The sequence below is a fragment of the Hyperolius riggenbachi genome, chromosome 2 (assembly GCF_040937935.1).
Source record: "Hyperolius riggenbachi isolate aHypRig1 chromosome 2, aHypRig1.pri, whole genome shotgun sequence".
Taxonomy (NCBI): Eukaryota; Metazoa; Chordata; class Amphibia; order Anura; family Hyperoliidae; genus Hyperolius; species Hyperolius riggenbachi.
The window spans coordinates 409,213,946-409,241,519 of record NC_090647.1 but is presented as its reverse complement, the minus strand read 5'-3'; the positions used below and the strand labels follow the sequence as shown (position 1 = coordinate 409,241,519).

The following is a 27,574-nucleotide window of genomic DNA, read 5'->3' as shown; positions in this document are numbered from 1 at the left end:
TTTACAGATATGCATACACATTTTTGCTGCTTGGCATGTACTGTCCTATAGAGAAGTAACTGAAAAGTGAAACAAACTAGCCAAAAGTAATGAGTTAATTACTATTAACCCACATGATATGGTGCGCCATATGGAGTAACATTTTCAATAGAGAAGCAAACTGGTTCACAACATGAGTGAGATCATGTACGACAAACTGGAACAACTATTCCTAAAAATAGCCTTCAAGACAATGCTGCATTACCATGCTTGTATACTGTAAATATTTAGTAGTGAGTTCACACCTTTAGGCAAGCATTAAAACTATTTGACATCTGCATAATAGATTCAATTAGCATTGGCGTAGTGAAGGAGCTGTGGGCCCCGATGCACGTTTTACATTGGGGCCCCCCAAGCACTCTATACATAACAATTGATACGGAGCACCAAAACCTGCCAAGGACAACCACAATGTCAGAGGAGCGAGAAGGGCCCCGATGCGGATCGCAACCTCTGCAACCCCTATTGCTACGCTCCTGTCAATTAGCTACACTGTCGGCTGAATTTAGCAGACTACCTGTACCTATAAAATGTTTAGGAATTTCACTGATTAGGATTGAATGAGTTAGGCTGTTTACCAGCCCTGTTTCTATGGGCGTGCGAATAGTGCAATCGCCCGGGGAGCTGGATTGAGCGGCAGGAGGGGGGGGGGGGGCACAGCGACGGGGGAGCAGGCATAGCTGTTACAATTCACCTTATGCCGCCGATCCCCCACAGCCTCTATCTCCTTCTTCTCCCAGGTGTCTGTCATGTTGGTAACAGCGACCCTTGTGATGACGTGACCGTATGTCATCACAGGGGGGGGGGGGGGGGCGCTGTTACCAATGCGAAAGATGCTGGGACAGGATGGAGATAGAGGCTGCAGGGGATCGGCGGCGGAAGGTGAGTTATAACTAGGCTATACCTGCACAGCTGCTGGGCGCCTACCTATCTAACCTATACTGAAGGCACCTACCTATCTAACCCATACTGCAGGCACCTAGCTATCTGACCTATAGTGGGGGAACCTACCTATCTAACCTGTACTGCGGGCACCTACCTATCTAACCTATATAGCAGGCACCTACCTATCTAACCTATAATGAGAGCACCCACCTATCTAACCTATACTGGGGGCACCTATCTATCCTATACTGGGGGCACCTACCTATCTAACCTATACTCGGGGCACCTACCTATCTAACCCATACTGTGGGAACCTACCCATCTAATCTATACTGGGGGCACCTACCTATCTAAACCTATACTGCGGGCACCTACCTATCTAAGCTATACTGAAGTCACCAGCGGCGTTGCTAGCCCCAAAGATCATGGCACATTTCTGAGCTGCACTGTATGTCCCCTAGGCAGAGTAAGGCAGCAGGCGGCAGTACTCAACTTCACCCAGCACAACCCCCATTGAAGCACCACAGCACCTAGCATACCCTCCACTGATGCACCACATCTCCCAGGATATCACCATAAAGACACCAAAGCTCTTAGACAACTGTAAAAATTTTACACCCTCGCCCTGGGTGCAATTCACCCTAGAAACTGCCCCGCTGTTTACACACACTCAGCCCATGTTGTCCGTTTTGGATCAGGACCTGATCACCTTGGGTGACATCGCTGGGCCATGCTGCACATTTGCATGTCAGCTGTGTAGCTGAAGACACACTGTGTTTCTAAGTAGGGGGGTGGGGGGGACAAGAGGCAATGAATGGGGGGCAGGGCGAACAATGGGATCGGCATTGCTGTGGGTGAGTAGATCCTAAGCGGATTGCTCCCTGGTTGGGGGTTGCCGATTGGGGCATGCACACAGGCGGCTACATAGAAAATCAAAATCTCAGGTACACTTTAAGTTTAGGCCTGGCATAAAGGGTAGCTCAGGGAAGCTTTGAAGTCCCTTGCGCTTTCAAATAAATAAACTTTCGTAAATAAAATAAAATAATCTGTTAAAAAATAGCCACCAGCCCACCCACTACTAACATTATCCTGCATACATACATACTTACTTAAAGAGGAACTTCAGCCTAAACAAACATACTTTCATTAAGTTACATTAGTTATGTTAATTAAAATAGATCGGTACTATAATCTCTTACCCACCCTGTTTAAAAAGATCAGGCAAATGTTTGTGATTTCATGGGGGCAGCCATTTTTTTGGTTGAAAGTGTAGGTATGGATTTTTGGTTGAAAGGAGGTGACAGGGAGCATGAGACACAGTTCCAACTGTCCTGTGTCCTGATGACCCCTCCCAGCTGTGCCTACTAGGCAACCAGAACAACAAAATCAGAAATCCCATCATGCTTTGCACAACATCAGGGGAAAAATGCCTGGGCAGATTTCTTTGATGAGGCAGAGCTTAGCTTCTGTGCAGCTAAAAATGAGGCTTGGGTAAGAAAAACAAAGTTCTGATGCTGTGAAACTGTTAAAGATACACCAAGCCTTTTCAGTGCTGCTGAGTAGATTTTTAGTCTGGAGGTTCACTTTAGTTCATGGCCAATGCCTATTCTTGTCTGAATAGAGGTCAGCTATCTGGAGGTTATCAGAACAAATACAGCTGCAGAGTGTTCTATGGATATAGCTGGTGTAGCTGAAGTAAGCACCCTCTTTGTGATATCAACATTGATATAGGGTGCTCACTTCAGCTACACCAGCTACTGTATATCCATAGAACATTTTTCAGCCATATGTGCTCTGATAACTTACAGATATCTGATCTCTATTCATACAAACAACTTAATTGTCAAACATAATTCTAGTGACTGCTGCTGGTTATAGATATACACTAATATATGATTTGACCAGTTACAAAAGATGCTTGACACATAACAAAAAATTATTGTACTGTACACTAGACTACATATTAGGTTTTTGGATGCCTGTTGTCACAGGTCCTAAAATTTCAATGTTCTGGCTCTGAAGAAGCAGCTGTTCGCAAAGTTGTAAAACTTGCAACAGGCCATTGTTGACAATGTTACGTAAGTCTCTTTGGCAATGCAACATGTACAGTGCATAAGAATTGCAAGGAGTGCAGATTGTGACTGGTGTAGAAAATACTGAGAACCAGACCAGGATGATGTTTAAGGTTTATCTATTACCTCTGCTCCAGTTTGAGGGCTCTTTTACACTATATGTGATTTTGATTCGATTTTACATGCGATTTTGATTTCTAATGCGATTAAAAAAGTCCTGCATTCTGCATTTTTTCTGCGTTTTTCTTCTTTTGTGTTTCTAGCAACTAGTGAAAATCGAAAATCGGAAATTTCAAATTGAAATCGCAAATTGGAATTGTGATTTGGAGTGTAAAAGAAGAAGAAGATTTGCTTTAAGTCTATAGCCTAGTGTACAGGTGTCGAACTCCAGGCCTGGAGGGCCAGATCCATGCCAGTGTTTAGGATGGACTGAGAAAGAAAGGAATGTGTTCTACCTGATTGATCGCACCTTTCCTGATTCAGACCCATCAATTCATTTGAGCTGTATCAAAAATGTGTGAGGATCTCGGCCCTCGTAGCAGGGGCGTAACTAGGCCCCACCGGGCCCCCCTGCAGATTTTCTGTGGTGCTCCAGCTCGTAAGTGTCTGTGGGGCTGTGGTGGGCAGCGAGCAGCGGGCAGATACATACCTGCTTCCGTGCGTTCCATCGGAGACTTCTCCCTCTAGCGGCTGACGTCACTTCCGGAAGTGACGTCAGCCGCTAGAGGGAGAAGTCTCCGATGGAACGCACGGAAGCAGGTATGTATCTGCCCGCCGCTCGCTGCCCACCACAGCCCCACAGACACTTACGAGCTGGAGGGGAGCGCAGAGGGGAGAGCCCCGAGGTGAGGGAGAGGGGGGAACTACCCCTCTCCCCGCCGACTGTGGGCAAGGCTTTCCACTCATGCTGCCACCCCTCCAGCACCCACAAAACGGCCCCGAGCGGGCCCCAGGGGGGGCCGGGCCCCCCCACGGGCGCAGGAGCTGCAGGGCCTATTCCTACGCCCCTGCCTCGTAGGACCGGTTTGACATACCTGGCCTAGTGTGTCCTTGGCCTTTGTTGCCTGAGAACAGCTTTAGATTTCCAGGACTGACATTACAATGAGGTTAAGTAGGCATTCTGTAGTGATATCTACACAGAGTTCCATCCAGGATTACAGTGTTAGAACCTGTTCACATATAGAAAGGTGAAGAGTAGCATACTACACTCAGTTCTACCCCCTTGCATCTTCTGTCTGGACTTCCCCTATGCATATCATACTCTCATTCACAGCAGAGGTTGTTCAAAGCAGCGTGACACAGGAAAGAAAATGAATAGAAACTATTGATCATGTGACCACTGTACATATATCAGCAGTGAAGTGAAGTGTAAGCAGGCCATTAGTAGTGTACTTATGTGGTTAGAAAATCTTAAAATGAGTTTTTGATTTATAATACAGTATAATTTCATTACTGATTTAGCTGTGTTTTGTGATACCAGCATGTCACTACAGTAGCATTCTTCACATAATGTACACAATGTTTACTGAAATGCGATGTGATCAGTATAGGGAGTATTAGGACTATAAAAAAAACACTACAATGTACAAAGGAGGATCCGCAAACCAGAGTTGGTTGAGGTAAAAGGGCTAGAAAGTTTATTCGAAAATCCACAGACAGTACAATAAAATCACAGGATCAACTAACGCGTATCGGGCCTACCATCTGCCCTTAGTCGTAGTCAAAGTGAACCAGTGCAAGAGGAAGTTTATATGGGACCAGGGGAAAGAAAACTCCACCCCCGGGAGCACACAAACTGCCTCTTAAAGAGATATACATCCCCACAAAATGCAATATGAAAATATAATAATAACATTAGAAATGCCATATAAAATGTAAAAAACATTACCACTGAGAAGCTACAGAGTTGAATATACACAAGGAGAGAAAGAGAAAACAAGCAATGGCAATTCAGATAGATTGTTAACAAAATACAATACATATAATCAAAAAAGGGAAGGAGTAAATTTCAGTAAGCATATACTAAACACAGATCCCATCTTTTGTTAAGACCCTAAGGTGTACGGGTGCCCAATCTATGGATCCAAAATGCTTCACGTTTCAAAAGCAATCTATACAAATCACCTCCCCTGGCTGGACAAACTACCCGCTCCACCCCCTGGAAAACGAAGGAGGACAAATCCCCCTCATGTACTGTTTCAAAATGTTTAGAGACAGCGGATTTGCGAAACGTGTTCCAGTTGGTACCACAGTAGTGTTCCGCTATGCGGGCTCTAAGATGACGAGTGGTGCAACCCACGTATTGTATGCAACATGTCAAACAGGAAATAACGTAAACCGTATATTTAGTGTTGCAGTTCACATACTGCTTAATAGGGAAACTTTTGTTGTGTACAAAAGAGAGTACTGAATTGCCTCTTTTGTGATGCTGACAATATTTGCATGTGGAGAACCCACAGGGATAAGAACCCACTGTAGCCAGCCATGTGGGGATGCAGGGAGAGGAGGGAGACTTAAAAAGGCTGGGTGAAAGGATGGACCCCAAAGTGCGGGCCCTCCTGGCAGAGAAACGACACCCCCTTTCAAGAATTGTTTTTAGTTTTGTGTCTGGGTGCAGCACAGGGATGTATTTTTTAATAATATTTGTAATTTTTTTTAAATTCAAGACTGTAACCGGTAACAAAGGTAACCCGATCATCTCCTGTCTCGCTCCCCACCCTGCTATTTAGTAAATCTGAGCGCAATCTACTTGCACTCTTCTGGCGCCCCACAACTAGCTGTCTTCTAGTATAGCCTCTTTGTTTGAGTCTAGTCTCCACCAAATTGCACTCCTGCTCAAGATCACTCGGATCTGAACAGTTTCGCACGGCCCTGATAAATTCCCCCGTAGGAATGGCATTGATGGTATGTCTGGGGTGACACGAATTAGCAAGCAGAATGGAATTACCCGCTGTGGGTTTCCGAAAAGTGCGAGTGGTGACTGAATGTAATGAAGGGTCCCCTACAAGGGTAAGATCCAAATAGTCAATTTTGACCGAATCTGAATTCATGGTGAATTTAAGATTAAGGTCATTATTATTGACATAAAGCAGGAATTCCCCGAGGAGGGCAGGGGGACCTCCCCACACCAAAAGTAGATCATCTATAAACCTCCCATACCATATTATATGGGAGGCATAGGGGTTATCATCTCCAAAGATGCAGAGCTCCTCCCACCACCCCATATAGAGGTTCGCAAGGGAGGGGGGAAATTTTGCCCCCATAGAAGCTCCGCATCTCTGGAGAAAAAACCCCGAATCAAACATAAAATAATTGTGCGTGAGGAGGTACTCCACCGCCCCCCCGAGAAAGACCTGTAGGGACACATCAAAGGAGGAATATTTACAAAGGTGAAAATTTAGAGCCTCCAGGGCTAGATTGTGTGGAATGGAAGAATAAAGTGACGTGACGTCCATAGTCACCCACAGGAACCCGTCCTCCCAGGTAAAACCATTGAAGCTTGAGAGAATGTGACGGGTATCCTGCAGGTAGCCCGGAAGTCTGGTAACAAGGGGCTGCAGATGTGCATCGACCCATTCACCCAGGCGCTCCCCCATGGAGCCAATTCCGGCCACAATTGGCCGGCCCCGTGGGGGAACGTCCGGTTTATGAATCTTCGGGAGATGGTGGAAGACGGGCACAACCGGGTGCAATGGACATAGAAAAGAAGAATCTGGGCCGTGTATGCCCAGCATTAGATTTACCTGCCAGATAGATAATTTCCAACATGTTGGAAATTATCTAACTAACCATCTATCTGCCTAGCAATTAGGCATTGTTCTACTCAGCAGGAGATAATCAGAAGACAATGCACCAGAGATAATGACCAGTCTCTAACAGTACTTTGCAGATCATAATCTAACAGAAAATCTAACAGAAAAATCTTACAGAATATTGTATGGTGTGTAATGCTGGGCATACACGGTGCAATTCTGCGCTGGAATCGAGCCACTGGCTTAATGCCGGCGCGTCCCCGCTCGTCCGCGCGGGCACGTGGATCATTTCCCACTCGTCCCCGCGGGCACTTCCTGGAGCCTAGCGGAGAAGGAGCAATGGTGGCAGTGGGGACACGCAGCGGCGGAACAGGTAATGTATTAGCGCTGTATTGCGTCGGTCGTCGGACATTCGTACGCCGCTATCAACGCACTCCCGACCCACTGGCGATCGAGCAAAATATTCCACATGGACAGGAACGACGGGAATCAACAGGAACGATCAATTTTGGTCAGAAATCGATCGTTCGGTCGACGTTTGCACAACGATTCCACAGCAGATTCGATCACAGTGATCGAATCTGCTGTATATCGGCAGGAAAATCGTTAGGTGTATGGGCCCCTTAAGAGTCCTTAGAGGTTTGACAGGTGCAGCTTCCTGTAGAGCAATAGTATAGCTGAGAAGAGAGTGAGTGCATGCACACCAGAGGGGATGTAGGGAGTCTGTTTTTGGTGTACCTGGTACAGGGTTTTCAAATAATCCAGGACCAGGACATTGTGGTTCTGCCCATCAAGGATAGCTGCTCCATAGGTGAGACTTCTCCTATTGGTCTGTGCCCCTTCATTACCACATTACAGTGTGTGCTTTTCTCTTATGGTCTATCACACATTACTTTATGGTTGCAGCATGGGCAACTAACCACTTGAAGCAGGTGGAGACAATTAACCCGACTGCACTTGGGTTGTCCAACCTGGACTAGGTGCGGTTGCTTTTTTTGGTGAAAATAACTGGCTTTCACAATGGTGTTCACCACGTGAGACCAGGAAGGACATCTCCAACTTTAGTGGGGTCGTGGTTATAAGTGCACAAAGGTGTAAAGAGGCACCCAAATGTAAATAAAACTGAGTGTTAAACAGTAAAAACTTGGGTGAGGTGAGGTGGCTTACCTCAGTAACAACAGTCTCATGAGACAAAGCAGTTTATTTAGCACACACAATACATTTCACGGGTATATGCCCGCTTCTGCAGGCCAAAACAAGTGCAAAGCAAGTAAACAGCCAAAAGCATTGAGTGCCTCTCTGTGCTCACTGCTTTTGGCTATGTACTTGCTTGGCACTTGTAGTGATCTGAGGAAGTGGGCAGAGACCTGTAAAATGCAGTCTTTGTGCTAAATAAACCTTTTTGTGTCATGAGACTGTCATTACTGAGGTAAGCTACGTCACCTTTTTTGTTTTTACTGTTTTTAACTTATCTACATCTGGGCACCTCTTGACACCTATATGCAGATCAGATGTTTCTAACTGAAGTCTGACTGAATTAGCCACATGCTTGTTTAAGGTGTATTATTCAGACACTACTTCATCCAATCAGATCAACCAGGATCAACTAGAAATCACTGCCTCCCACCTGCAAAACCTTGAATGGGGCCCCCCTTCTCGCAACTGGTGGGGAAATTGGGCCCCCTCCCAGCCGCTGTGTGCCCACTTACCACCCTCCACCCCTTCCTGCGCTGTGCCCGCCTTCTGCCCTTGAAATCGGCCCTGGTCAGGCCCCCTACCAGACTTCACCCCCCGTGGCCCCCCTGCGCCTGCATCCCTTGCAGGGGCTATTGTTACGCCCCTGACCAGGATACCAGGCACCTGGTTTCTCAGTTCCAGTGTCCTTTAAACTCAACATCAATAAGTCTGAACTAATGCTTATTGCTTAATAATCTCCAAAATGTTAAACTCTTTTAACCAGGCCCAGATTTACATCACAGGAGCCTATAGGCACAAATGGCACCCTAGACTTCACCCTCCATGAGCCTGTAAACCCCCGCCAAAACGCACTGCAAGTGTGCTGGCTCGCCCACCTGTTACTTTTCTCTTACCTTCCTTGCCCGTCATAGACAGCTACAGGTGCCCCTTACTATTAAGTGGCCAGAAGTACCCTCAGTATTAAATTGCATAGGGAAGGAGGGTGGAACGCACTTGAGGAGCAGAGTGAGCCACCTTTCTATCATCAGGCACCTGTAGGCATGTGCCTACAGTGCCTTATGGTAAATCCGGGACTGCTTTTAACTGTAACAGAGGATGTGGCAACAAGGGTATCCTATGGCATATATGGTGGTCGTTCCCCTGAGCCCAATTTTATTGGTGTAACAGCTGGAATAAAACCTAAAGTGTTACCTCATTCAACTTCCCACTTGACCTTTGTGTTTTCTTACTTGGTGATAAACCTAAGAAACCCGGTTCACAGATTTATCCAACATGTGGCCTCATTGGCAGAGGTTGGCTCGAAGTTGGAAAACCCCAATCTATATGCTAAACATGCTGTTGATGTATTGGCTGGAGTTATGGCAGCAGATCATCTGTCTGCTAAACTCCAGAAAAATATGCAGGAGTTTTTTTCATACACAGATTCTGTGTCTTGAAAACAATAGCCTAAGCTATGCCCTCCGCACATTCTAACTTGCTCACAATTACTATGATGCACTGAGGACTGCATTCAGTTTCCATCTTTGTTTTTCATTTTTTCTCTGTTGTTTTTTTGAGTTTACGAACTGTTTTCAGTTTTGCAATTGGCAAATTCTATATAATATCTCCTGTTTTTTTTTTGTTTGTTTTCAACCTACCCTGCATGGGATAAATCAATCAAATGTCTGTTGCTTATCTATGCCAAAAACGAATGAAAACTCTTTGAAACTAAGACATTTTAAATGCATTTAAGTATAAAAGCTAATATACATCTACAAATTAACAACTGTAAATCTACTAATATACATCTACAAATTAATAACTGTTAGATCCCATTAAAGACTTCACAACAGATGGCAAAAACAGATCAAGCTACTTCCAGAAGTCTTACTACAGTATTTGTGAACTCTGTGCATAACCTGCTATCTGAATTGAATTAGGATCTGCACTTTTCATTAATAATGTCAGATACTTGGCTATGTACTTTTATTTCTGCTGACAACACTGAAAAATAAGGTAACTGCCCTGTCGAGAATCCAAAAGGTTGCAGATTCTAATGGAGTACAAACAAGCAGAATATTTAAAAAGGAGGATAGAGTTTTAGTATTTTCAGTTGGGTTAGAATTACCTTTTCCTCCCTATACTAATTATTATAGCAAACTGAAGTTCTATGTAGCTTGCATATCCAACCCATTGCTGAACAGCTGCACATAAGAGAGCAGGGGAATTCTCTTTAACAGCAAGAAAATGACTTTTCTTTCCATTGTAATTCTGCTAATGATAAAAAAAAATGGCAAATGAGAAAATCTATTTCTTACCACTCCTTTGCACCAGACCAGAAAGTAAACAATATTTAGCAAGGAAACAAAGCTCATATATGTAATATCTACACAAACCTGCTGTGCATATCATTCTGCCATGATGTAACGCATACATCATACAGGCCTGGTAGCAGGTTATATAATAATAATAATGGACAGTACCTGTGCTGTTGCCTATGGGTTAGTTGTTACTGCCTCTCGTGCATTGTACAATACTATATATAGTTTATAAGCAGAAGGCCACAGGTTACCCCATGAGTCCAGTCTTTCCTGTCATTACAGACTACAGGTATATAGATGGAGCTAATCATCATTGTTAGAAAGAACACAAGCAAAATATATGATATAAAATGTTCATATATATTTTATGCCTTGAAGGATACATGAGGCTGCTAAAAAAAAAAAAAAAAAAAAAAAAAAACTCATCTGGGGCTTCTTTCAGCCCCTCCTAGTCTCTGTGTCCCTCGGCACAGCTGCGCAGTCGGCAAGTAGTTAGCTGTTCACTCAGTAATTATCCACGACCTGGCTGCATCAGCTCCTTCAGCACATGCACCCGGTACGCGCACGTGCCACTCGTCATCACGCTCCCGTTACCGGGAGCATTCTGTGCAGGTGCAACGCTGCTGCTCTTGTGCAGAACACTCCTGGCGACAGGAGTGTGAGCACCGCATGCATGCATCTGTGCATGCGTAGAAGAAGCTGACCCTGTCGGGTTATGGACTATTACGGAGTGAACAGCTCTGCAGTGCTAGTGCACCTGCACAGAATGCGCCCGGTGATGGTAGCGCAACCACGAGTGGCGCGGGTGGGCATCTACCATCTGCAGAAGAAGCTGACCCGGCCAAGTCGTAGACCATTACAGAGTGAACAGCTGACTACCAGCTGACTGCGCTGCTGCATTGAGGGACACAGAGACTGGGGGCGGGGCTGAAAGAAGCCCCCCCCCCCCCAAGTGGTAACACTGCATATTGCAAATCCATGCTATTTATCCAGCACAAACGCCAAGTCTGATATTACTAGAACTTATAAGCATTACAGCACAGAACTGCAAAATGAACACTTCTCAAACTTTAAAAATACAGATGGGTGTATAGTGTATGCCAGTGGCATAGCTAAGGAGCTGTGGGCCCCGGTGCAAGTTTTACATGGGGCCCCCCAAGCACTCTATACATAACAATTGATACAGTGCACCAAAACCTGCAAAGGACAACAACACTGTCAGAGGAGCAAGAAGGGGATGGGAAACAGTTTGTTAATGATTACTACTATTTAAAGCATCTATAGAAGTGATTATTACCAGCACAGGACCAATAGAGAGCTAATATTGTGCTTGAGGGAGGGCCCCTCGGGGCCCGATGCGGTCGCTACCTCTGTAACCCCTATTGCTACACCACTGGTGTATGCTTGTATGTGCATGCACACATGGCATGCATGTATGTGTGCGCACATGTGTGTGTGCATGTGACATAACCTTGTTTAGCCAAATCCTTACCTATAAACTTCAATAATGGTTTCAAAGTTCAGTAATAGATGTTTAAATTGAAAAAAGCCATGTAAATAATTCCATGGCTAATACCTCCCTAAAGCTTGTAAAGGAGAGAAAGAAAATAAACAATGCTGCCTGAGAGGCATATTAAGCATGCAGCTAAAGTGGAAGTGATTGAAGTGCTGCCCATTAGAAGTCTGGTCCAATGTCGGGCATGCACAGACAACCAGCTGTTGTAAAGGCTCATAACCTCCTTCTTTATTGTTCTGCTCAGTAGAGGTGGGGCATGAGAGGGATTCCAAACATAGCGCATGTTTATACAGAAATGTTAATATGTTCCACACACTCACATACATAAAAAGGAAATAACAGCTGATCAGAATCAGATCAGACAGCAATCTCTGACAACACTCGTTTGGAGAACTGTGGAAAATCCAGGAGAACTGATCACCCACAGGGAGGCATGAATAATCTACCTACAGCTGCCCTTTTATCTCTGGATCATCAGAATTTAAGCATCCAATGGAAAGTCAAAAGTATTTAGCACCAACCATGCCAGTGCCCTAATGTTAATTCCTTTGTCTGGCTTTATGAATTCAACATTATTATTTACAAAGCATTCTACAGGGGCATGACATTCAATGAACCTCGCCACGCTTACACGAACTGACACATTTTATTTTTATCTACAGTATATATTAGATTACTTAGCTGATACATATTGTGTTTATACTTCAGGGTTTTTTTTAATTTATAACCAGCAAAAATATTAATGGAAGTATTGCTGACAGTATGTTAGCAAAAATTGATTTTGACAAAAATAACTGCCTGTCTCAACATAAAGCTAAAACTAAGAAACCCATGTACTGACATTAACTATATTAATACAATATTTATCAATCACAGCTAGTCAGTAATAATACAGAAAATTATAATTATACATGTTAACTCTTATTATGCATAGTAGCATTTTGGTAATTACATTGTTTGTTAAGATGTAGGTTATTATATTATAATCTGTGTAAGCTATTGTTAATGTTTGGATGACAGTTAAGCCTATGAAAATGCATAACAATGAAACGGACAGCAGGCTTAAAACAATGACTGTGTATATATAGCCACCAATTTACACTGCATAATGTATAAACTAAATAATATCCAAACAGCTTACAGTGACCCAGAACCACCTGGAAGTTATAAAGTGCTAAAAGAGACCAAAAAGCAGTAAAGCACTCTATCAAAAAGCAAATCTAATATAAAAAACAACAGATTTGTTCCATTTTGCCTTTCAGCACAGAGAGAGAGGGGAAAAAAGATAGAAATCCACTAGCATCCTGACTCCTGTTCTGAGATCTTTAAGCTGTTCTATCCTAATATAAACTGTCTGATTAAGATACACTTATATTATTAAATCTGTAGAGTCAAATAACCCCCTGTGTGCAACAGACATCAAAAGTAGCTTTGTATTTCCTATGTCTCTTGTTGCTCAGGGTGACAGCTAGATTGCAAGCTCTTTAGTGCAGTTTAGCCTTTCTCACAAATGTGTTACTTTTTCAATTCACTTTCACTTTCTGATGCACATTTTGTGCTTTAACTGCTCTCTATACACAAACACAGATGTGTCTTAGTATTAGTAGCAATAATAAATATAGATCAGCTTCTTACCTTTTTTTCAATTATGTCTATCCCAAAATTTGTGAATTAACGCCATTCTTAATCCAATGGTGTGTGGGGTGAATTGTAGTCCAGTTGTTTTTATAAAATAGTGCTGTGCTAGTCCACTAAGAAAGAGAAAAATAAGAATTTCAGATACGTGATTTCTTTCAGCTCGTTTGCTGATTGCCTGAGACCGACTACCTTGAACTTAGCATCTTTGCCTCTTACATACAAGCCGCCTAGTTCACACATTTGTCGTGCCTCTGTAACAAAGTCTACACTAAATATACTTCTCTGAGGTCCTGCCAACACAAACACTGTATATTTCCTCCTAGCCAGCAGCCAATCAATGGCCCGCATTAAATCCTTTCTAATCCATAACCAGCGCACTTCAATCCATGACAAAGCTCCCCTAGCATTAATATAAATATTATTGTTTAAATTAAAAGAAGTGCCGCGCAGCGTGACACTCATAGCTTGAAATAAGTCTTGCCTATTGTTCCAGCCATCCCAGATATCCCAGGCAGATGATGTGCAGATCAGTAAACATACAGAACAATAAGAGACAGGGCATATTTAAATTCACACGCGTGTTTTGCAAGCCTTGCAAGCCTAAAGCTGAAAAAAAGGAACTGAAGCATCTCCAACTTTACAAGGGACAGTGTTAAAATTCTTGCAGTCTTCCTCTGCTGAGCGTTCTCTATCTGTACGAGAGATGTAACAGCAGGTTGGATGTCACTCACGATGCGTTATAATTAACAGATGTTGTAGTCTTATTAGGTAAACAGATTCTCAACAAATGCCCTTTAAATATTACATTTCTGGTTTCCAAAGACAAGAATTATGTTTAAGAATTCACCTCTTGTTCGTCAGCTTCTTCTCTCCGAATGCCAGCTTTATGAGCTCAGTGTGGTCCTAGTCCCTCTCTCCTTCTCTGCTGTGATCTCCTCCTGTCCTGTCGTGCTGCTTCCTAGTACCTCACAGTTCTACCATTCTGACTTTCTGTGCATTTCCCTGTCCTCCACAAACATTGATTGTAACCTACGTTAGTTTTCCCAATCCCTGCCCACACATCTGTATCTGTACTCACTCACTACAAAACCTTCCTCCCACCCCTAACTTAGAACTGCGAGTACAGAAGACAAGAGTGGGGTAGAGTGAACGTCAAATGCACAAGAGCCATTGCAGTCATATATCAATCAGAGCAGCAAAGCAGCAGCTCAGCAAATGGGGAGTACCAAGGAAACTTGAAGCTCTCCTTATCTGGGAAATCACTAAACAAAATTTGCTGAAATGACCACAAACTAGATTCACATGTTTATAAACCTCATAATGTGGACTGTTAGAAACTGGAAAGGAATGCAGTTTTGAAGTTCTCAAGTAAATCTGTTTTTATGTTCCCAAGTAAATCATTTAAACATTTGCTTGTTAATTTTAATGGTTTAGAATAGTTAAAAGAAACTATATATGTTTAAGTTTGTATTGTTTCCTAATCTGTTATATGTATCCATAGTACAACTTATCTTCATAATAAATCAAAGATCTATATTTAATTATGCACACAATCAAAGACATTTTATGTTTTTATGTTACCAGACTTTGCAGAATATAACAAAATACAATATGATGCCATACTGGCTGGAAAGTAAGAGGAGGGGAAAGCACCTTTTCATTTGGACTTCCAAGTCTGGGACTTGACCTGGATAGGGGGGCACACAGTGATCCCCCTTTTTGACTTGGTAAATAAAAGACTGCGACAACCGTTTGGATTTTAAAATTGGCCACAGCTTTTATTCCCATACCATTGAGGCAACAATTTTTATTTGACATATAAATCACGTTAAATTTCCTTTACATAATTTTCCACACACATTAATAAGGAAAAACACACATCGGAGTCCCCTGACAAAGGCCGCCCAAAAAACGAGCCGCAGCGCAACCCGTACCAGCCACAGTTATAACAGCTCGATGGGTACACACCACTGCCGGCCCAACTTAAACATCCACATGGGCCTTGTCAGGGGCCCCGCCACCATTCCTGCTGTGACAATTGACATATTACATGGGTCCTGCCGGTGCTGTTCGCTTGCAGGGGGGGCAGGGTTGTTTCTTCCGTGCTGGGTCTCTATTATTATTATTATTATTATTATTTATTGTATTTATAAAGCGCCAACATATTACGCAGCGCTGAACATTAATTTAGGTTACAGACAATAGTTAGGGGTGACATACAGCAATATGACAATACAGGAATAATAGAAAACCAGATCACACAGCACAGTATGAGTACAAGGTAATGCTTAGTCAGTCACTGGATTGAGCATGGAGATTAGGCAAGTTAGGTTCACTCAGATGCATAGCATGGGTTTACAGTAATGGAGGTGCATGATCAGGTAGGACACAAAAGGAGGAGGACCCTGCCCAAAGGCTTACAATCTAGAGGGAGAGGTAAGGACACGAACGGTAGGGGACCAGAGTTCAGCTGTGGGTTTAGAGCACTTGTGAGGGGTAGTAGGCCAGAGTGAAAAGGTGAGTTTTGAGGGCTTTCTTAAAGATGTTGAAGGAGGGGGCTGCCCTAATGGGTGGAGGTAGGGAGTTCCATAGTGTTGGAGCAGCTCTTGAGAAGTCCTGGAGGCGTGCATGGGACTGGGTGATGCGGGGGGGCGGTTAGGTGAAGTTCATTGGAAGAGCGGAGTGAGCGGCTAGGTGTGTACCTCTGAGTAAGATCGGAAATGTAGGTTGGACAGGTTTTGTGGACAGATTTGTAGGTCAGACACAGTATCTTGAATTTGATTCTGGACTGGATAGGAAGCCAGTGGAGGGATTCTAGGAGGGGATCTGCCGTGGTGGAGCGATGGGAGCAGTGGATAATTCTGGCTGCCGCATTCATGATGGACTGCAGTGGGGCTGTTCGGGTCATAGGGAGACCAGACAGCAGGGCATTGCAGTAGTCAAGGCGGGAAATTATGAGGGCATGGATGAGGAGTTTGGTGGTGGCAGAGGTCAGAATCAGAATCAGAATCAGAATCAGAATCATTTATTTCGCCAAGCACGACTAGGTCGTACCCGGAATTGGTTTTGGCATGTACAGGGCTAGGTTTGCAATAAGACATACAATACAATACAGTACAAAAACAATATAGTAAACAGTACAGATACAGCGATTTAACCATAAACATTAACACAAGTTAGAGCTCAAATATGTAAAGTGTAAGATGTGTGGCAGTGCAGTCATGTGCTACCGAGTGCTACTCGAATGGGCCAGGTAAGAAGTTCATAGAGTTCAAAGAGTTTACAGCTGAGGGAAAGAAGCTATTCCTGTGTCTTGCAGTCTTGGTGTAGATGGACCGGAATCTCCGGCCCAACGGGAGCCGCTGGAAGAAGCGGAAGCCTGGGTGAGATGGGTCATTTACGATCCTCAGAGCTCTGGAGCAAAGTCTGGAGTTGTAGAGTTGGTCTAGTGAGGGGAGTGATTTCCCGATGATTTTCTCTGCTGATCTTATGACCCTCTGTAGTTTGTGCCTGTCGCTGGCAGAGGAGCCGGCGTACCAGACGAGGATGGAGGAGCATAGGACAGATTCAATTGTGGCTGTGTAGAAGCTCGTCAGAAGCTCCCGGGCCATCCCGAACTTCTTCAGTTGGCGTAGGAAGAATAGCCTCTGCTGGGCTTTCCTCTGAGTGGAGGACGTGTTGGCTTTCCAAGTTAGGTCCTTGGAGATTGTAGTGCCTAGAAGGCGTGCAGAGGGAACCCTTTCCACTTCCGTACCATCGATACAGATTGGAGGTGGGGTGACAGCATGTTTTCTAAAGTCAACAATCATCTCCACTGTTTTTGCAGTATTGAGGACTAGGCCATTCTCCCTGCACCAGAGGCAGATTCTGTCAACCTGCTTGCGGTATTCTTGCTTGTCGTTTCCAGAGATGAGGCCAACTATTGTTGTATCATCAGCAAACTTGATGACTTTGACAGAGTTCCCTGTGGACCTGCAATTGTTGGTGTATAGGGAGAATAAGAATGGGGACAGAACACATCCTTGGGGGGCACCTGTATTGGTGGTCCTTGGCTGCGAGATGATGGTGTCAAGCTTGACGGCCTGGGATCTGTTGCTCAAGAAGTCTGTGATCCAATGGCATAGGGTGGGGTGGACACCGAGGCCAGCCAGGTTCTCCTGAAGTATTTGGGGGCTGATGGTATTAAACACTGAGCTAAAGTCGAGAAGGAGGATCCTGGCGTAGGAGTTTGGTTTGTCAAGGTGTTCATTGACGAGCTTCAGGCAGATGTTTATGGCGTCATCGGTGGACCTGTTCGCTCTGTATGCAAACTGGAATGGGTCCAGCTGTGCCTCAGTGGAACGTTTTAGGAGGGGCAGAACCATGCTTTCAAAGGTTTTCATGATGACGGATGTGAGAGCCACCGGCCTGAAGTTGTTGAGGTCAGAGACACCCTGCTTTTTGGGGACAGGGATGATGTTGGACCTCTTGAAGCACGCTGGAACTTTGCCTTCCTGGATGGATTTGTTGAAGATGGAGGAGAGAATAGGGGCTAGCTGCCGTGCACAGGTCTTCACACAGGCTGGTGACACTCCATCTGGGCCTGAGGCTTTCCTCGCATTCATTTTTGACAGGTGCTTGAGGATGTCGTCCTCATTCACAGCCAGGGGAGGTAGGCTTGGGGGCAAGACGTCTAATTCGGAGGAGGTGGTAGGAGGCCTAGCGGGTGCCGCCTGGTTCTCAAATCTGCAATAGAATTCACTGAGGCTCTCAGCAAGCTTGGTGCTGGGAGTTGTGTGTTGATGTGGGGGCTTATAGTTCGTAGCGGCTTTAAGCCCCTTCCAGACAGCTTGTGAGTCTCTTGAGGAGAGGTCCTGTTCTAGTTTTGCAGCATAGTTCTTTTTTGCGGCTCTCAGTTCTCTGTTTAGGATGTTTTTTGCCCTCCTATAGTCTTCCTTATTGCCAGACTTGTACGTCATTTCCTTGCTCCTCCTCAGGTGCCGTAATTTGTTAGAGAACCATGGTTTGTCGTTCGGGAAGTGCTTGCGAGTCTTCGTTGGTATACAGTGGTCCTCACAGAAGCTGATGTACGAGGATATGTTGTCCGCCCACTCATCTAAATCAGGCACTTCCAGCGCCTTCCAGTCTGTACAGTCAAAGCAGGCTTGAAGTTGTAGTTTAGCATCATCTGACCATACTTTGCTGGATTTTAGGACCGGTTTTGCAGTCTCCAGGCGCCTCCTGTAGGTGGGTATTAGGTGGATGAGGCAGTGATCGGATGAGCCTAGTGCTGCCCATGGGACAGCCTTGTATGCGTCCCTCATGACCGTGTAGCAGTGGTCTAGAGTGTTGGCTTTCCTAGTGGGGCAGGTGATGTGTTGGTGGAAGCGTGGGAGCTCTTGGCGGAGGTTGGCTTTGTTAAAATCGCCCAAGATGATGAACAGAGAGTCTGGGAGGGCTGATTCCCACTGCGTGATAGTGTCGCTGAGGACACTCAGGGCAGATCTGACGTCGGCATCAGGTGGGATATACACGGCAACGAGAACATAGAAAGAGAACTCCCTGGGGGAGTAGGTCGGCCTGCAGTTTACAATAATGAGTTCAAGTTCCGGGGAGCATGTCTCGGCTAGTACGGAGGTGTTCGGGCACCAGGTGGAGTTGACGTCGAAACAGATACCGCCACCTTTCATTTTTCCCGAGAGTGAGCTGTCTCGGTCTGCTCGAATGAGGCTGTATCCTGGGAGATGCAGGGCGCTATCGGGGATACCGTCATGCAGCCATGTTTCTGTGAAGGTCAGGAAAGAGCGAATCTTACAGATGTTACGAAGGTGGAATTTGCAGGACTTTGTGAGGATTTGGATGTGGGAAGTGAAGGAGAGTGCGGAGTCCAGGGTGACACCCAGACAACGGGCTTGAGAGGTAGTGCGAATGGTAGTGTGGTTAACAGTGACATGCACATCTGGGAGGTTCGTGGATGGCCGGGGTGGGAAGATCATAAATTCTGTTTTGTCTAGATTTAGTTTCAGGAACCTAGCGGACATCCAGGAGGAGATGGCTGATAGGCAGGAGGAGACCTTGTCCATGGTAGTGGTGGATATGTCAGGGGTGTGGAGGTAGATCTGGGTGTCATCTGCATACAGATGATAGTTAAAACCCATGGAGGAGATAACCTTGCCAATGGAGGATGTGTATAGGGTGAACAGTAGGGGGCCAAGGACCGAACCTTGGGGGACTCCCACCGAGAGGTGGTCTCTAAAGGAAGTTCAACTTCCTCTCTCTTCCTTTTGTTGTTCCCCCCAGGTCCCTACCCCTCCTTTATTTGTCACCTTAACCTCCACTGCCCTATCTTGTCCAGCAGTGAGGTCACCAGCCCCCCAGCCAGGTCATGCCCCCTTTGTCACCCAGCTCCGCCTTGCTCTGGAGGGGGTTTCTTGACCTGGATAGGGGGGCACACAGTGATCCCCCTTTTTGACTTGGTAAATAAAAGACTGCGACAACCGTTTGGATTTTAACATTGGCCACAGCTTTTATTCCCATACCATTGAGGCAACAATTTTTATTTGACATATAAATCACGTTAACAATACAATACAATACAATACAATAACATTTCTATAGCGCTTTTCTCCCATAGGACTCAAAGCGCTTAGGCTCTCTCAGATTCAGTAATTAGTAGGATGAAGTATTCACACAACAAAAGTTATATTCCTGCAAATTCCAAACTGAACAGGTGGGTTTTCAGTCTGGATTTAAACACGTCCAGGGATGGAGCTGTCCTGATCTGTTGAGGTAAGGAGTTCCAAAACGTAGGGGCAGCATGGCAGAAGGCTCTGGGACCAAAAGTTTCCAAGTGGACTCTGGGTATGACTAGATTATTAGAACCTGTTGATCTGAGAATGCGGGGATTGCTACACAGCTGCAACATATCTTTCATGTATCCAGGGCCTAGATTATTCAGGGATTTAAATGTCAGTAGGCCGATCTTGAATAGGACCCTCCATTCTATAGGTAGCCAGTGAAGGGAGTGCAGGACTGGCGTTATGTGGCAGTGACGGGGTTGGTTGGTTAGCAGTCTGGCAGCAGTATTCTGTATCAGCTGTAGGCGGTACAAGACCTTTTTTGGAAGGCCAGTGTAGAGAGCATTGCAGTAGTCCAGTCGGGATGTGATGAAGGCGTGGACTAAGGTTGGCAGATCTTCTGGGGGGTATGAGGTGCTTGATTTTTGCAATAAATTTCCTTTAGAGCAAAGTTGAAATGCTGGTGTAACGATTGTGGAACTTTCTCCGTGAGCAGCGCACAACGCGTGCGCTGATACGGCGGAAATCCTCCACAAGCGTATAATTGCAGGCACCCAGCAAAAGGTGCTACGCACCCGTAGAGGGAAATTCCTGTTGGCAGATGGCGCTGGGGAGTGCAGAGGAACCAATCCTCTGTACCTCCACAAATGCCAGACAGGAATTGTACGAAGCGCAGAACGCAATTGCAAGAGAAGCGATTGCGAATGAGAACGAGCAAAGGGACAGATTGTATGTGTGTGCGCCAATCTAGTCGCCACCCCGCGACCGCGCACACACAACAGCAGATACGAAACAGAAACGCGATCGCGAGAGGTGCGATCGCCAGACGTGACACAAGGCAGATCAGAACAGAATACGAGGTTAGCAAAGGACTAAGGTTGGCAGATCTTCTGGGGGTATGAGGTGCTTGATTTTTGCAATAAATTTCCTTTAGAGCAAAGTTGAAATGCTGGTGTAACGATTGTGGAACTTTCTCCGTGAGCAGCGCACAACGCGTGCGCTGATACGGCGGAAATCCTCCACAAGCGTATAATTGCAGGCACCCAGCAAAAGGTGCTACGCACCCGTAGAGGGAAATTCCTGTCGGCAGATGGAGCTGGGGAGTGCAGAGGAACCAATCCTCTGCACCTCCACAAATGCCAGACAGGAATTGTACGAAGCACAGAACGCAATCGCAAGAGAAGCGATTGCGAATGAGAACGAGCAAAGGGACAGATTGTATGTGTGTGCGCCAATCTAGTCGCCACCCCGCGACCGCGCACACACAACAGCAGATACGAAACAGAAACGCGATCGCGAGAGGTGCGATCGCCAGACGTGACACAAGGCAGATCAGAACAGAATACGAAGTTAGCAAAGGCACAGCAAATCATACAATGAGGAGATGCGGAAAATAACAAACGCTAGCTAACCGCGAACACCACACTCATTCGCAAAAGTGCACGCGGTTATGCTCGGTCTCCACGTGATAAGCACAATAGAGACAAGCACACCTAACTAACCATCGTCAGACAAACATGAAGCAGAGGACGCGAACGCTTGCTTAACGGTAACCTCACCGAGCCTCCAGCAAGCGGTCGTAGCAGACAAGACAGACACACGAAAACAGGGACAAGCGAGAGATAGGATCCACAGCACTAGCGAAAGTGGCTAGCGCGATCCAGGAAGACAGAACAGAAGGATCCACAGCGCTAGCGCAAGATGCTAGTGCGATCCAAGTGAGACAGATCAGAAGAGATAGCTGGTAGCAACCGCTGCACCAGCTATACTCCAGGAACAGAGATCAGAACGATTTCCTATCGACCACCGTTGGGACAGGACAATCGCAACAGACAAACAAAACAGATAAACAATCCTAACTGCACTAGGGAACCTGCCTAGCACAGTTTCCAGGAATTACTCTAAGCTGATCTTCAAACAAAGAGCATGGCTGACACTCTCCAGAGTGTTTCACAGGAAGACTCCTTATGAACAGCGAAGCATTGTGGGAAACACATAGTACTTATAGTACACGCCTCCAATGAATGTGGCCAGGCAATTTGCATGACAACGTATGCAAATTCCTCAGCAAGCACAAGTTGCAAAACTGACAGAAGCTCTTCTTTCCAGAGTCCTGCAGCATGCAAACCCAAACAATAGCCAAAAAACTGCCTGCCTGCACAGGCAGCCGAGCAGATCATCACAGCTGGGTTATATTCTGCTTTAACCTTCCTAGCGGTAAGCCCGAGCTGAGCGCAGGAAGATATCTCAGCCCCTGGTGGGGCGATTTGCGCCATTTAAAGTGCTGTACGCGCAGCTAGCACTTTGCTAGCCGCGCACACAGCTTGATCGCCGCCGCTCTGCGTTGATGATCACCCGCACGCAGCGGCGGAAGAGGGCTTCTCCCCCGCCAGACCCCGCGCTGCCCGGACCAATGAGTTCCAGGCAGCGCTATAGGCTGGATCTGAGCCGTCTGACGTCAGGACGTCGGCTGATGTCCATGACGTTATTCCGATCGTCGCCATGGCAACAGGAGAAGCCAAACAGGGGAATGCGTTATATATGCGTTCCCCTGTTTGCTATTCATGCCGGCGACGATCGCACTAGAGGGACACATGCGCCCTCTAGTGGTGTTTCATGTAGCTACCACTCTGGTAACTTTACATGAAACAAAAAAAACAAAAAAAACAAAAAAAAAGGAGTTCTGCATATTTTGCAGAAAAAAAAATCAACCGCCAGGAGGGTTAAGCATGGTGAGGTGAATCCATTTAATGGGTGCTCACACTGTGCATGCATACAGGAATACTGCTCTTGAATAAGGAGCAAGGTGCCTGCGACCACAAGCTAAAGATCCATTACCAAACAACAGGTCCATGACAGTGCAATTATATAAGATTACGAGGGAAGAGCATATATACAGTTTGCATGAGCATTCTCGGTGAGGCATGTAAGAATATCTTTACAGTAATGGATTGCTCCTTCAAGGGGCAGAGGCATAAAAGAAGTACAGACAAAAATACCCCATAATCCATGGAGAAGAAAAGCTTCTAGTGTATGAGCACCAAAGTTATTTAAATGACTCAAGTTCTACCAATAGTGGAGCTCTGCCAATTACAAAAAAGGCACATATGACTGTGTTGTGAACAAACCTGACTAAACCTAGTTATATTCAAAATGAAAAAATACATTAGTGTCAGGATTCCTATGCAAGGCCTTGCAATGCAAAGGAATCACAAAGAAAGTAGTTTTGTCACTATGCAAGAAACAATGAGACTCAGACCAGAATTAAAGGAATTAATATGGAGATTTATTGCAAACATTGACATGAATGAAATAAACGGCATCAATGATGTACATTAAGCTCATGCAGAAATAAATGCAAATAACCAGGCAATCAGCATGCATAAACAAACGGCATTACGTTCATGCACAGTATTAATGCAATATCAGGCAATCAGTTATAAATAATAATGCAATTGAAAACAAAGCTAAACACTGTAGCAGTAATTACTATCAGGGATTTGCATATGCCAAGAACCCCCTGCATATAGAGGAATATGCAGGATAATCCAAAGCATATAAACAAGTGTGCACACTGAACCATGAACCTGGCTAATATATACACATGTGAACTATATACAATATATACATGAACAGAGCAACTGAATCAGATTTGGCAGGCAATGGGAAGTCAAACATGCAAGGTCAAACCAGAGAATCATACAAGATATAATGGCTTAGGCAAAAGATTAGTCAAACAGCAAACATGTCATACACGGCAAGGGCAAGATACTAAGCACGGATGCAAGGCAGGAAAGGCTAGGGCACGATAATCAGGACCAGGAACTGACGCGATGATCTAGCACTGAACTGACTTGCTACAGCAGCTTATATTCTGTGCTGGGAGGTCAGATGACAAAGTCCAGGTGATCCCAGACCTGCCCTCATTATAGTCTGTGATGGAAAGCTCTTAAAGGAGAGACCCCTGCTGGTGGCAGAGAGTAAAACAAGTTGCCGCATAATCCCTGAGGACACTGAGGACATCAACAAAGTTCAGGAAATTGCCAGCAGATGCCACTCGTGACAATTAACCATTTATAGTGATTAGTGATTGAAATAAACTTATGGCTAAACACTTATCAAAAATAGTTACTATTGAAAGAGAAAGGACTCACACCTGCAAGCACAGGCTAAACGTAGCATATTCCAGCAACTGGGGAACTTGGGGGGGAACGCTAATGATTGGGTAATTGCTTTAATCAAGACCATCCTTTCTAGTCTGCATGTGCCAGCATGGACCCATTGCTTTCAACTAGGCTCAGTCTGGTTGGTTCCAGAGAAGAAATCGATCCAGCCTGAAGGCCGTGGACCAGAACCATGTTTTGCAGGGGGCAGTTCTGTAATTGGCGGAGCTACATTGTGGGTAGTTGTTGAGTCATTTAAATAACAATGCAGGCATATTGATTTTTGAGTAAAATATATTTTTTTTACATTTTGTGAAAAGTTCATTATTAAAGAATCAAACTCCAGGGCAGGGCTGAGGCAGAGGCGAGAGAGGCTCCAGACTCAGGGCGCAGTGTAGGAGGGGGCGCATAACTCACTCAGCTATCATTCCCCTATTGTTTGAAGCAGAGAGACATAAGAAAAGGGGATACAGGGCAGTGACTGCATGACAGATAACTAGAGATTAAGGTGTTGGGAGGGTTGGGGGGCCTGGGGCGCCTCTTAGTCTTATAGCAATCAGTGTGTGACGGGCCCGGCTGGGGTGGGAGGGATGGAGGGGCACACTTTGTTGTCTCAGCCTTAGCTGGAGGACCTTGTTCCAGCTCTGCTCCAGGGAATACAAAAATGTCTGTCATTTAGGATAATATTGTACAGTTATCAATGTTCATGGATTCCTTCATTCACTGTATGTTTAGCATGTACTATCCACTGACAGCTGCTGGCCTACAGGAACTCTCATAGTGCAGAAAATGAAATAAACTGCTCTTTGTACTTATGGACAATACTCTACTTATATATATATATATATATATATATATATATATATATATATATATATATATATATATATATATATATATATATATATATATATATATATATATATATATATTATTTTTTATACTGACAGTGGTAAGGGACAGCAGCTGTCAACAGTGTAAGACATCGACTTCAAGAAATCAACAAACATTGTAATTGTAATGGAATAGGTGAGTATCTACTTTTATCTACCAGTAGAATAACTATGGGTTAGCAGCCCCTGCAACTGCCTGGGAGCCTGGACTTGTTCCTTCCTCCTCCCCCCTCCCATGCAGTCCTGGTGGTCTCTGTTCATTCAGACCCAAGGATCAGCAGGGGCTTACCTCTTCTACAGTCAGGTGTCTTCAGTGCTCCCACTGCAGCCACTGGGTGTCCTCTGGTCTCTGGCTACCTTTCGGTTTTCCACACGTTGGGTAAAGGCAGAGAGACCAGAGGAAACCTAGTGGCTGCAGTGGGAGCACCCAATAGTGGAAGAGGCAAGCCTCGCCACTGCCGCCTCACTGAATTGTGGGTCTGATCTGGATGAACAGATACAGCCAGGGGAGGCCCTTTTATTTACTCTAACAGGTACTGTTATTTTGCTGGAACTCTTAGTTTAAAAAATAACTGCATTAACAGTTCCTACCTAAAATGTTCAGATATGGCCACTGTGGCCTAGTGCTGCCCATTTCCCACTACACAATGGCAATTGTTAACAACAGTGTAATCTCCTGTGTACCGAAAGAAGCTATGAGCTAGACCAGGGTGTAAAATTTCTGATGGTGAGCGCTTTCAAAATCACAACTATGCACTACAGTAGCGTCAATTCCTGCTGTAGAAGCCCTGCTCCCTGGCTTGCATCCTTGCTTCTTTGGGTGGACAGTAAATATCTATATGGTCTATCACTGCCTGCAAGGAGTCTGGGAGCTACAGGCCACTGTGCCCAAAAGTCTGCTTTCTAATAACCTAGATAGGAGGTCTATTTAAAAGTGAATCTGTACTCTAAAATTCTTACAATAAAAAGCATACCATTCTATTCATTATGTTCTTCTTGGCCCCTCTTTGCTGTTTCTGCCACTCCCTGCTGCAATCCTGGCTTGTAATTGCCAGTTTTACGCAGTGTTTACAAACAAAAAACATGGCTGCTAACCAGCATGTGATAGGCTGAGAGAAGCTCAGTCTGTGACTCATACATAGCCTGGAGGGGGCATGGAGACGGTGTATATAACTTCTACCTATTACAGCAGAGCAGCACATTCCTGCCTGAGCCGACAAAGCTGACAAAGGAAAGAAGATTAGATGATATAACAGAGACAATACAGCCACTGTGCAACTAGGAAAGGCTGCAGTAGGACAGACCACATTAGAACAGGTATAGGAACTTATAGGATAGAAGAAATAAGGCTGAACATTTTGTTACAGGGTCTCTTTAAATGTGTTGATACAGTTTGGGGGCAAACAGGCAACTACACTTGTGTGTATAAGTTTAGTTATACATTAAAAGAGTCCTGCCTTTGCTATGTAGTGTGCTTCCAAGTCAAATCCTATTATAAGCTGAGAAGTTACTGTGCTAAATACAAATACAACAATAAAGTTTGTGTTCTTAAAATAAAAGTTATTTGAAAAATATTGGGCTCCATGTGAGCAAGATGTTACTCACATATTGTATCACTTCAGGTCAGTGAGTGAATAGACAAATCACTCCTTTATGTCCCTGAAAATCCAGGCATACATCCAGAGCCACTGATTCAAAGCATGCCAACAGTCTATTAATTTTAATGATGCACATAATCCAACTTGTAGACAGCTGTATCAGACTATGCTGTCCTGTCCTACCTATAGAGCCATATCAACTCATTCCTTCCACTGATGAATGTCAAAATAGCCTAAAATGATTTTGTGGAAGTTGAATTGTAAAGCTACCCACCTCACAATTTTTTAAATGATTTTTCTCTTGACAGACGATTTTTTTGCATGTTGAGCGATGGTTTCCGCAATCTTGTGATGTGGTACATGTGCGCGATTATGTGAATGACACTTTGTGATGCTTGGCGATAACAACCATAGCAGCAGATTGGACCTTTAAGATCTTAGACAACTCTCATGAAAAATGCCACAATCATTTGAATTCTCATCGTACCTGTCATGTGCTGTCTCATGACACCCGTCACCTGTTGGTAGGAAGATGGATCGGGGAAAGCTTGTTCATCGGACCGGGTCGCTGAGCATTCCCCAATCTATCTAGTAGTTAGTGTTGGGCGAACAGTATTCGCCACTGTTCGGGTTCTGCAGAACATCACCCTGTGATGTTGATGGTGTTCGGCCAAACCGTTCGGCCGCATGGCTGAACTAAGAGCGCATGGCCGAATGTTCCCCGAACGTTCGGCTAGCGCTGTGA

The 27,574-nt window shown here is 44.9% G+C and overlaps 1 protein-coding gene across 2 annotated transcripts in view; it reads right to left on the bottom strand.

Moving 5' to 3' along the window:
- The window catches only part of NDP (norrin cystine knot growth factor NDP), a 300,917-nt gene extending 286,358 nt beyond the window's left edge, over window positions 1–14,559 (bottom strand). The window contains exons 1-2 of one of the 2 annotated variants that reach the window (XM_068265598.1): window positions 14,247–14,559; window positions 13,397–13,512 (exon numbers count right to left, since the gene is read on the bottom strand). The gene's annotated coding sequence lies outside the window, so the exon portion shown is untranslated. The remainder of the gene's footprint in view (window positions 1–13,396; window positions 13,513–14,246) is intronic. The other variant, XM_068265599.1, reaches the window with a different exon arrangement.
- Between the last annotated feature and the right edge of the window lie 13,015 nt (window positions 14,560–27,574).